This window comes from Hemiscyllium ocellatum, chromosome 3 (assembly GCF_020745735.1).
Source record: "Hemiscyllium ocellatum isolate sHemOce1 chromosome 3, sHemOce1.pat.X.cur, whole genome shotgun sequence".
Lineage (NCBI taxonomy): Eukaryota > Metazoa > Chordata > Chondrichthyes > Orectolobiformes > Hemiscylliidae > Hemiscyllium > Hemiscyllium ocellatum.
In genome coordinates, this window is record NC_083403.1 from 37,290,850 (window position 1) to 37,303,853 (window position 13,004).

The window sequence follows — 13,004 nt, forward strand, 5'->3', positions numbered from 1 at the left end:
TTGTCAATAAGTCAATGAAAGCTAATGAGCTGAAAATGTGTTGCTGGAAAAGTGCAGCAGGTCAGGCAGCATCTAAGGAACAGGAGATTCGATGTTTTGGGCATAAGGCCTTCTTCAGGAATGAGGAAAGTGTGTCCAGCAGACTAAGATAAAAGGTAGGGAGAAGGGACTTGGGGGAGGGGCGTTGGAGATACGATAGCCCTGTCACCTATTGTATCTCCAACGCCCCTCCCCCAAGTCCCTCCTCCTTACCTTTTATCTTAGCCTACTGGACACACTTTCCTCATTCCTGAAGAAGGGCTTGTGCCTGAAATGTCAAATCTCCTATTCCTTGGATGCTGCCTGACCTGCTGTGCTTTCCTAGCAACACATTTTCAGCTCTGATCTCCAGCATCTGCAGACCTCACTTTCCCCTCCAATGAAAGCTAATGGGCAGGTATAGCAACTTATTAGGAATGCAAACTTATCCTCTATCCTGAGACGTTTTGAATGCAGGAGGAAGTGAGGACTGCAGATGTTGGAGACCAGAGTTGAAAAGTGTGGTGCTGGATAAACACAGCAGGCCAGGCAGCATCCGAAGAGCAGGAGAATCGACGTTTCGATCATAAGTCCTTCTTCAGAAATGAGGCTGGTGTGCCAAGTGGGCTGAGATAAAAGGTAGGGGGGAGGGAATTTGGGGAGTGGTGCTGGGAATACGATAGGTGGAAGGAGGTGAGGGTGAGGGTGATAAGCCAGAGAGGGGGTGGAGATGGAGAGGTCGGGAAGAAGATTGGACTGAGATAAGGTGGGGGAGGAGAAATGAGGAAGCTGGAGATATCTACATTCATTCCGTGTGGTTGGAGGGTTCCTAGGTGGAAGATGAGACACTCTTCCTCCAGGCGTCATGTGGCCAGGGTCTGGCGATAGAGGAGGCCAAGGACCTGCATGTCCTTGGCGGAGTGGGAGGGGGAGTTAAAGTGTTCAGCCACGGGTCAGTTGGGTTTGTTGGTCCGGGTTTCCCAGAGGTGTTCCCTGAAACATTCCGCAAGTAGGCAGCCTGTCTCCCCAGTGTAGAGGAGACCACATCGGATGCAACGGATACAGTAAGTGATGTGTGTGGAGGTGCAGGTGAATTTGTGATGGATATGGAAGGATCCATTGTGGCCTTGGAGGGAGGTGAGGGGGGAGATGTGGGCGCAAGGTTTTGAATACAGGGCTAGTGAAATCTTCCTTCAGTTAGATTTAGATTAGATTCCTCACAGGATGGAAACAGGCCCTTTGGCCCAACAAGTCCACACCAACCCTCTGAAGAGTAACCAACCCAGACCCATTCCCCTACCCTATATTTACCCCTGACTAATGCACCTAACACTAAGGGCAATTTAGCATGGCTAATTCACCTAACCTGCACATCTTTGGAATGTGGGAGGAAACTGGAGCACCCAGAGGAAAATCCATGCAGACACGAGGAAAATGTGCGAACTCCATACACACAGGCACCCAAGACTGGAATCAAACCCAGATTGCTGGTGCTGTGAAGCAGCAGTGCTAACCACTGAGCCACCGTGCTGTATAGAAGTTTGGTTAAACTGCATCTGGAATACAGTTTGATCTCCAAAAGTATTATTCCTACAGAGGGAGTGCAAAGATGGTTCACCAGACTTGTTCCTGGAATATCAGTTCTGTCCTATGAAGGGAAATTGAGCAAACTTCCTATGTATTCTTGAGAGTTTCAAAGAATGAATGGTGAACTCCTCTCCTTAAATGTCTTTAAGGCAGAGATTGATAAATTCTTGATCTCGCAAGGAATTAAAGGCTATGGGGAGAGTGCGGGTAAGTGGAGTTGAAATGCCCATCAGCCATGGTGGACTCAATGGGCCAAATGGCCTTACTTCCACTCCTATAACTTATGGTTTTATGGAACTCATTGAAATCTACAAAGCACTTAAAAGGATAGACAATTTATATGCAGATTAGCTATTTTGCCTGGTTGCGGAGTCAAGAGCTAGGGAACACAATATGAAAATTAGGAAGATGCCATTTTGGACAGGGATGAAAAAAATATTTTTACACAAACCATTGTGACTCTTTGGAATTTGTTATCCCAAGGGCTGTGGAAGCTTAATATTGAAGGTAGATATAGATTAACAATGGTTTGGAGATTATGTGGGTAAAAGAAATTGAAGTGTCAATCATCCATGATCATTTAACTGGCTCAATTGGCTGGATGGTCTACATCTGTTTCTATGTTCCTACGAGACGAGATGGTGGAATAGAAAGTCAAGTACAAACCTCTGGACAGGAGTATGATAACAAAGTTCTAATTAACTCATGTGGAGGACCAGCACTAATGACATCTCCAGTCTGTCACATTAAGAGCCTTTCTCCAGCTTCCTCACCACATGTTCATCACTCACCCAAGAGTAAAACCTGGTGCTCAAACAGAAGTTCTGATTCTCTAACCCATCTTCACACACTTAAAAATGCTGCTGGCATCATTGTCAAGGAGAATCTACAGTTCTGACTCCATGATGAGAAAAGGTATCAGACAGAGTTTGTCCTCTTCATAGCCTATATTTCATCTCCCAGGCTTGCTGTAGATACAGAGGTGCTATCACTGCAGAACGCATTGTTGGAGCCTTTGTTGAACCGGTCATGGTTCTTTTGTATCAAGGAATGCTTCTGAAAGAGTTCATGTTGAAGTTCAGTTCAGCCCCAATAATGAAATGTTGTCACACAGACTTTGCATGAAGAATGAGGCAGTCTAGCAAGAGGTCCTGCCATAGACAGCCATTTCTGACAGTCTTGCAATTCTACCTAACTAGTCGATGTAACATGTACTGTTTTATATTATGTAATAAATGATCTCTTGTTATGCAAGTAAATTGCCTTTTCATGGTAAGACTCAGTGGTCTATCGGCTACACTGATAAATAGACAGGTCCATTGGCTCATCATAGATAGGAAAATTGGAAGGCTTTTCTTAGTGCAGCAGTGGTGTCCCTACCACTGAACTATAAGGGTTCAAGTCCCACCTGCCTCAGAGGTGTGTAATAATTTTCTTGGTTAATTAAGAAGGTAAAAGAATCTAGAAAGGTGAATGGTGGCAGCTCTATACCTCAATCAACCAGAGCTCATAAAGTAGTCACCTATTCCTCTACCCTTTCTGTGGGGACAAAACATCAGGAAAAAGAGTCATTCAGCCAATTAAGCTTATTATATCATTCGAGATTATGGCTTTGTTTTTTCAATTTGGAAAATATAGACATAGATTCCTCAATCTCTCCTCAGTAAATCAAAAGTTCCACCATCTGAGGGATTTGTCCGCTGATTAATTTTGTTAACACTGTTTATGGCAAGAGGAGCTTCCCTGGATAAGGAGACCAAAACTGTACACAATACTCAAAGTGAGGCCTCACTCAGGCTCTTTACAACTGCTAGAAGGCATTTTAACTTCTGAACTCATTTCCTCTTGAAGTGAGTGCAAACATATCTTTTGTCTACCTAACTGATTGCCGCACCTAGATACTAGCTCTTAATAACTCATGGATAAGGACACAAAAATCACGTCAGACACTTCCCAATGTCTCACCATTAAGCAAAATTATATCATTTTTCTCAACTAAAGTGAATGAATTCACATTGCATTATTCTAAACGATTCACTTAGACTGTCCAAGTCCTCTTGAAACCTTCTTGCATCCTCATTACAACTTAAGTTTTCACCCAGTTTGTTAACACAAGAAAAATCTGGAAATATTACTGTCGGTCACCACTTTTTAAGTGAACAGTTGTGAACCTAGCATTCACAATTATAGTACCTCACTAATCACATTCTGCCATCCTGAGACTGATCTGTTTATTCCTAGTCTCTACTTTCTGTTATTAACCACTTCTCAATCCATGGTAGTATATTCCTCCCAGTCTAATACACACAATTTTTATTTACTAACCGTCTGTATGGGACCTTATCAAAAGCTTTCTGATAATCCAAATACCTGTATACCACACCTGCTGGTCATCCTTTATCTATGTTTTAAGTGTCATCTTCAAATCTAGGTTTGTTCAATACATTTTTTCAGTTGCATGACCGACTTGAATTAGACTTGAAGCTGAATGCTTCATCAATGGTGAGTGTCATGCAAATTCTTTAAAAAGTCTAAATTTGGAAAATGAGATTCAAATCAAGTGATGATGCTGCAGACTAGATACAAACAATTGAGTTGTGCTTCTGGCACAAACAGGGGATGCCTACAGGAATGCACTTCTCCTGATGGTGCATCATGTGGACTATGTCAGAAGTGGTTCACTGCACAACCTGTTCTGCAGAAAGATGCATAGCTTCAGGGATGCCATCTTCATCAGTGCTCTGAGTTCAAATATTGCCCGAAATGACTTTACGTAGGGCATGGTTTGGGCTTGTGGTCATGACTGAGTAGCTGAGGTGATGGATAAGAAGTCCTCTAGAGTTTCCCAGATGAAGCAATATGCCGTCTGCCAACTATGCTTTTCACTGTTCTGATGAGGATGTGATGGTCTCCTTCTCTACTGTAATAGTTTGATTCTGAAAATGCAAAAAATGCAATTGCAAAACAGTGCAACAAAAAGAAACAGATTAGTACAGAATACTAGGAGTGAGAAGTATTGTTGTTTCTCATAAGATGCACAGCAAGGTCAGATGAAAAGAAGGTTACAAGAGTATGTTGTTGAAATTTTCTCATAGACTAGACAGACCACATTTGATGTAGATGCATGATTCTGACTGTAATGTTCAAAACTGATCATAATTTAAAGTAAGGCAGAGTGATGGAAAGCTGGACAGATTCAAGATTGGATTATAGGGTTTGGGCTGAAGTCAATGAAGACATGTCCATTGATGATGAACACATATGAGCACTGAATTAGACAAAGGGAGAGTGAGGATAGTTGTTAAACTGAAGGAAGATACAAAGACAGGGAAGAGTGCGGCCATGAATAGAATTAAATATGGAGATAAAAAATTCAATTTGGAGGCACTGGAGTAGCAAAACCAATGTTATAAAAGTGGGGACAGAAATGATAGGTGTTGTTGCAAGATAAGATAAAAGCAACAGACTTAATTCTGATGGAAGAATCACCGGACTTGAAACTTTAACTGAAGTTTATGAACTACGGAAGATGGAAGAGCAGCAAAACAAGTGAGTCTGGAAATAATGAAGGATTTGATAAAAGATCAAGGGCTAAGATCAAGACTGAGATAATGACATTATTGAGGTTGAACCTGGTGCTATTTGTGTTGGCAGAATGTAGGGCATTAGGTTGATATGAGGATCAAATAGAGCACTGATATTGCAGCTGGTCTCGTTCAAAAGGAGAATGACTGGGATGGAATCATTGATTAGGGGAGTTGCCTTGTTGAATGCAGTTGAACATTGAAGTAAGAGCAGGACTAGTTGTTTAGATTGGTTATCTTACCTTTTCTCATTTGCAATCTTCCTTTTGCTGTTATAATTCAGAATTTGCATTACCTGATACCCTTGATTAAATTAAATTGATGCCTTGTAATCTACTCCGAGCCATTCATTATTCTATTATAAAAAGAAACTGCTGCCTTCATGTTGCAAAAATTGGTGACTTGACAAAAAAAAGCGTGTAGAGACAGGAAAGTAAGTATGATTGTCACTTGAACTGACTCATGCAATACTCCAACTTGATTTATAATTTAAGTTTCAAGTCTCAGATGAAAAATAGTATGGGATCAGTGTTTATGTCAGTTAAGTTGGAAGCTGTTAAACTGGATGTTCATTGTTACAGCAATAAAAATTATGAGCTCTTAAGGCACTACAGTATTTAAATTATAAATATGTCTTAAACCAATATGAGTCCTTTATGCTGACATAAACATAATAAAAATAGGATTACAGTCTCTTGTGATGAAAACCAAATGGCATGTCACAGAGTTTTGCACTATAGAAGAAATAACATTTGGTAGCTGAAAACAATTTTCCAAATGGTCTTTATATGTTTCCTCACCTTTTCATTCTTTGTTATCGAAAACCATCTTCATACCATTGGCATGCAAATACTTGAATTGAATTTGTTGTCTCATTTACAGTGTTTTTTTTCTGTCTAAAATGTTTTAACATTAACTAACATTGCATTCAGCCTTATGGTGCATTCAATATTTTGTGATACTAGGGAAATGTGAGTAAACAAGAGACTAAACTTACAGAAAAATAATTTTAAAAAATGAACCATGGGTGCTGGACATTTCAAACAAACACAGAAACAGAAATTGCAGGTGAAACTCAGCAGGTCTAGCAACATCTGTAGGGACAAAGCAGAGTTAACATTTCGAGTCTAGTGACTCTTCGTCAGAACAAAATTCACAGCACTGACTTTCCACAATTTCTCTGTCAGCTCACAGTAGGGGTCTGTGAATTACATCTAATGTGCTTCACTATGTCCTGATTGAATGACTTTAGGGAAGATCTTTGGAAAAAGAAAGCAATTATGTCTTTGAAATCTTTTTCTCCCTGCAGCCCAATGGCCGTGATATCAAAACAAGGATAGAATGATTATTTCTTTTTCCAAGCCTCATAACAGCAATTTTATGTCGGGCATTTGAACTGTAAAACTATCAGAAGACTATTTTACACAATGTTAGAGAGGTAGTTAAGTGTAATTAATTTAAGCTTGAAATAGGTGGAATTTGTAATCTATTTCCACCTTAATGGGAGTTAGAGTTGCATGAAAGGTTCAGTTATCATACCTAAAGTTTCATTTATATTTACTTTAGCTTCATTCAATGCTCCCTTTTCTCCTCTTCTCATGAATACAGAAACACCTCAGTACTTGGATTAGTGGTGCTGGAAGAGCACAGCAGTTCAGGCAGCATCCAAAGTGAAACGAAATTGACATTTCGGGCAAAAGCCCTTCATCAAGAATACAGGCAATGAGCCTGAAGCATGGAGAGATAAGCTAGGGGAGGGTGGGGGTGGGGAGAAAGTAGCATAGAGTACAATAGGTGAGTGGGGGAGGGGATGAAGGTGATAGGTCAGGGAGGAGAGGGTGGAGTGGATAGGTGGAAAAGGAGATAGGCAGATAGGACAAGTCCGGACAAGTCATGGGGACAGTGCTGAGCTGGAAGTTTGGAACTAGGGTGAGGTGGGGTAAGGGGAAATGAGGAAACTGTTGAAGTCCACATTGATGCCCTGGGGTTGAAATAGTCTGAGGTGGAAAATGAGGCATTCTTCCTCCAGGCATCTGGTGGTGAGGGAGCGGCGGTGAAGGAGGCCCAGGACCTCCATGTCCTCGGCAGAGTAGGAAGAGGAGTTGAAATGTTGGGCCACGGGGCGGTGTGGTTGATTGGTGTGGGTGTCCCGGAGATGTTCCATAAAGCGCTCTGCTAGGAGGCGCCCAGTCTCCCCAATGTAGAGGAGACCGCATCGGGAGCAATGGATACAATAAATGATATTAGTGGATGTGCAGGTAAAACTTTGATGGATGTGAAAGGCTCATTTAGGGCCTTGGATAGAGGTGAGGGAGGAGGTGTGGGCACAGGTTTTACAGTTCCTGCAGTGGCAGGGGAAAGTGCCAGGATGGGAGGGTGGGTTGTAGGGGGGCATGGATCTGACCAGGTAGTTATGGAGAGAACGGTCTTTGCGGAAGGCGGAAAGGGGTGGGGAGGGAAATATATCCCTGGTGTTGGGGTCTTTTTGGAGGTGGCGGAAATGTCGGCGGATGATTTGGTTTGTAGGGTGGAAGGTGAGCACCAGGGGCGTTCTGTCCTTGTTACGGTTGGAGGGGTGGGGTCTGAGGGTGGAGGTGCAGGATGTGGACGAGATGCGTTGGAGGGCATCTTTAACCACGTGGGAAGGGAAATTGCGGTCTCTAAAGAAGGAAGTGTGTTCTGTGGTGGAACTGGTCTTCCTGGGAGCAGATACGGTGGAGGTGGAGGAATTGGAAATACGGGATGGCATTTTTGCAAGAGGTAGGGTGGGAAGAGGTGTACTCCAGGTAGCTGTGAAAGTCAGTGGGTTTGTAAAAAATGTCAGTGTCAAGTCGGTCATCATTAATGGAGATGGAGAGGTCCAGGAAGGGGAGGGAGGTATCAGAGATGATCCAGGTAAATTTAAGGTCAGGGTGGAACGTGTTGGTGAAGTTGATGAATTGCTCAACCTCCTCGCGGGAGCATGAGGTGGCACCAATGCAGTCATCAATGTAACGGAGGAACATGGATACCCCTTGTCTGGAAGAAGTGAGAGGATTCAAAGGAGTAACTGTTAAGGGTGAGGACCAGTTCGGCCAAACGAATGAGTGTCGGTGAAAGGGTACTGTTGGGGACGTCTGGAGAAGAAAAAAATGGAAGGCTTGGAGGCCCTGGTCATGGCGGATGGAGGTGTAGAGGGATTGGATATTCATGGTGAAGATGAGGCATTGGGTGCTGGGGAAATGGAAGTCTTGGAGGAGGTGGAGGGTGTGGGTGGTGTCTTGAATGTATTTGGGGAGTTCCTGGACTAGGGTGGATAGGACAGTGTCGAGGCAGGTAGAGATGAGTTCATTGGGCAGGATCATGCTGAGACAATGGGTCGGCCAGGGTGGTCAGGCTTGTGGATCTTGGGAAGGAGATAGAACCGGGCAGAGCGGGGTTCCCGGACTATGAGGTTGGAAGCTGTGGGTGGGAGATCTCCTGAGGTGATGAGGTTCTGTATGATCTGGGAGATGATGGTTTGGTGATGGGGGGTGGGGTCATGGTTGATGGGGCAGTAGAAAGAGGTGTCCTCGAGTTGGCGTTTGGCTTCAATGGTCTAGAGGTCAGTGCGCCAGACTATCACTGCGCCCCCTTTATCTGCAGGCTTGATGGTTAGGTTGGGATTGGAGCAGAGGGATTGGAGGGCTGCGCATTGTGAGGGTGAGAGGTTGGAGTGGGGGAGGGGGGTAGATAGATTACGTCGGTTCATGTCCCAGCGGCAGTTGGAAATGAAGAGGTCGAGGGCACGTAATAGGCCAGCGAGGGGTGTCCAGGTGGGTTCAGTGTCTTGGAGGTGGGCAAAGGGGTCCTCGGAAGGTGGGCGGGAGTCCTGATTTTGAAAGTAAGCTCTGAGGCGGAGGCGATAGAAGAAGTGTCACGTCACGGCGTGTATTAAATTCATTGATGCATGGATGGAGGGGGATGAAGGTGAGTCCTTTGCTGAGGACTGATCGTTCGTCCTCAGTGAGTGGGAGGTCTGGGGGGATGGTGAAAACTCAGCAGAGCTGGGAGCTGGGATCTGGTGTGGGTATGGAGCTGGGAGTGGGGGCGGAACCTGTAACTGGAGTGGTGTGGTGGTGGGGGGAATGCGGGTGGAGTCATGACCCGGCAGTGTTCCCCTCGGGGTTCTGGGGGGCTGTCAGTTTAAGGGTACTGGTTGGTATGGCGGGAAAGGAAGAAACCTACATTCGGGACACGACCCACACCCTCCACCTCCTCCATGACCTACATTCGGGACACCACCCACGCCCTCCACCTCCTCCATGACCTACAATCGGGACACCACCCACGCCCTCCACCTCCTCCACACCTACGTTCGGGACACCACACACGCCCTCCACCTCCTCCATGAATCCAAGAACTCCCCACCTACATTCGGGACACCATCCACGCCCTCCACCTCCTACATGATTTTCGCTTCCCCGGTCCCCAACACCTTATCTTCAGCATGGACATCCAGTCCCTGTACACCTCCATCCCCCATCATGAAGGACTCAAAGCCCTCCGCTTCTTCCTTTCCCACCGTACCAACCAGTACCCTTCCACTGACACCCTCCTTCGACTGACTGAACTGGTCCTCACCCTGAACAACTTCTCTTTCCAATCCTCCCACTTCCTCCAAACCAAAGGAGTAGCCATGGGCACCCGCATGGGCCCCAGCTATGCCTGCCTCTTCGTAGGATATGTGGAACAATCCATCTTCCGCAGCTACACTGGCACCACCCCCCACCTTTTCCTCCGCTACATTGATGACTGTATCGGCGCTGCCTCGTGCTCCCATTAGGAGGTTGAACTGTTCATCCACCTTACCAACACCTTCCACCCCGACCTCAAATTTACCTGGACCGTCTCAGACTCCTCCCTCCCCTTCCTATCTCGGGCGACCGAATCAACACGGACATTTACTACAAACCGACCGACTCCCACAGCTACCTAGACTACACCTCCTCACACCCTGCCCCCTGTAAAAAACGCCATCCCATACTCCCAGTTCCTTCGTCTCCACTACCTCTGCTCCCAGGAGGACCAGTTCCAATACCATACAACCCAAATGGCCTCCTTCATCAAAGATCGCAATTTCCCCCCAGACGTGATCAACGATGCCCTCCACCGCATCTCTTCCACTTCCCAATCCTCTGCCCTTGAGCCCCACCCCTCCAATCGCCACACAGGACAGAAGCCCACTGGTCCTCACCAACCACCCCACCAAACTCCACATACATCGTATCATCCGTCATCATTTCCGCCACTTCCAAATGGACCCACCACCAGAGATATATTTCCCTCCCCTCCCCTATCAGCATTCTGAAAAGACCACTCTCTCCGTGACTCCCTCGTCAGGTCCACACCCCCCACCAACACAACCTCCACTCCTGGCACCTTCCCCTGCAACTGCAAGAAATGCAAAACTTGCACCCACACCTCCCCCCTCACTTCCCTCCAAGGCCCCAAGGGATTCTTCCATATCTGCCACAAATTCACCTGCACCTCCACACACATCATTTACTGCATCTGCTGCACCCGATGTGGCCTCCTCTATATTGAGGAGGCAGGCCGCCTACTTGCGGAATGTTTCAGGGAACACCTCTGGGACACCGGACCAACCAACCCAACCACCCCGTGGCTCAACACTTCAACTCCCCCTCTCACTCCACCAAGGACATGCAGATCCTTGGAATCCTCCATCGCTAGACCATAGCAACACGACGGCTGGAGGAAGAGTGCCTCATCTTCCGTCTAGGAACCCTCCAACCACAATAGATGAACCTAGATTTCTCTAGTTTCCTCATTTCCCCTCCCCCCACCTTGTCTCAGTCAAATCCCTCGAACTCAGCATCGCCCTCCTAACCTGCAATCTTCTTCCTGACCTCTCCGCCCCCACCCCCACTCTGGCCTATCACCCTCACCTTGACCTCCTTCCACCTATTGCATTTCCTCCTATCGCATTTCCAACACCCCTCCCCCAAGTCCCTCCTCCCTACCTTTTATGTTAGCCTGCTGGACACACTTTCCTCATTCCTGAAGAAAGGCTCAAGCCCGAAACGTTGACTCTCCTGCTCCTTGGATGCTGCCTGACCTGCAAAGCCTTTCCAGCAACACATTTTCAGTCTGTACTGTTTGTCCTGTTTGAGTCCGAACTCTGCTGGTTTAAAGATGGTCCGGACTCTGTGTGGGATGAGTTGGTTACGGAGGCAGGCACTGATGTAGCAAATGTGGCTGTGGTAGCGAGTTTGTTTCTTCAACCATGTCCTGAAACAGGCAGCCCTCCAATCCCTCTGCTCCAATCCCAACCTAACCATCAAGTCAGCGGATAAAGGGGGCGCAGTGGTTGTCTAGCGCAATGACCTCTACACCGCTGAAGCTAAACGCCAACTCGAGGACACCTCTTCCTACTGCCCCATCAACCATGACCCCACCCCCCATCACCAAACCATCATCTCCCAGACCATACAGAACCTCATCATCTCAGGAGATCTCCCACCCACAGCTTCCAACCTCATAGTCCGGGAACCCCGCACAGCCCAGTTCTACCTCCTTCCCAAGATCCACAAGCCTGACTACCCTGGTCGACCCATTGTCTCAGCATTCTCCTGCCTCACTGAACTCATCTCTACCTACCTCAACACAGTCCTATCCCCCAGTCCAGGAACTCCCCACATACATTCGAGACACCACCCACGCCCTCGACCTCCTCCAAGACTTCCGTTTCTCCGGCCCCCAACACCTCATCTTCACCATGGATATCCAATTCCTCTACACCTTCATCCGCCATGACCAGGGCCTCCAAGTCCTCTGTTTTTTCCTCTCCAGACATCCCCAAAAGTACCATTCCACCGACACTCTCATTCGTTTGGCCGAACTGGTCCTCACCCTTAACAATTTCTCCTGTGAATCCTCCCACTTCCTCCAGATCAAAGGGGTAGCCATGGGCACATGTATGGGCTGCAGCTATGCCTGTCTCTTTGTTGGCGACATAGAACAGCTGATCTTCCGTAATTACACTGGCACCACTCCCCACCTCTTCCTCCGCTACATTGATGACTGCATTGGTGCCACCTCATGCTCCCGCGAGGAGGTTGAGCAATTCATCAACTTCACCAACACATTCCACCCTGACCTTAAATTTACCTGGATCACCTCTGACACCTCCCTCCCCTTCCTGGACCTCTCCATCTCCATTAATGATGACTGACTTGACACTGACATTTTTTTACAAATCCACCGATTCTCACAGCTACCTGGATTACACCTCTTCCCACCCTACCTCTTGCAAAAATGCCATCCCGTATTCCCAATTCCTCCGCTTCCATCATATCTGCTCCCAGGAGGACCAGTTCCACCACAGAATACACCAGATGGTCACCTTCTTTAGAGATCGCAATTTCCCTTCTCATGTGGTTAAAGATGCCCTTCAGCGCATCTCGTCCACATCCCGCACCTCCGCCCTCAGACCCCACCCCTCCAACTGTAACAAGGACAGAACGCCCCTGGTGCTCACCTTCCACCCTACAAACCTTCACATAAACCAAATCATCCGCCGACATTTCCGCCACCTCCAAAAAGACCCCAACACCAGGGATATATTTCCCTCCCCACCCCTTTCCGCCTTCCGCAAAGACCGTTCCCTCCGTGACTATCTGGTCAGGTCCACGCCCCCCTACAACCCACCCTCCCATCCTAGCACTTTCCCCTGCCACTGCAGGAACTGTAAAACCTGCACCCACACCTCCTCCCTCACCTCTATCCAAGGCCCTAAATGAGCCTTCCACATCCATCAAAGTTTTATCTGCACAT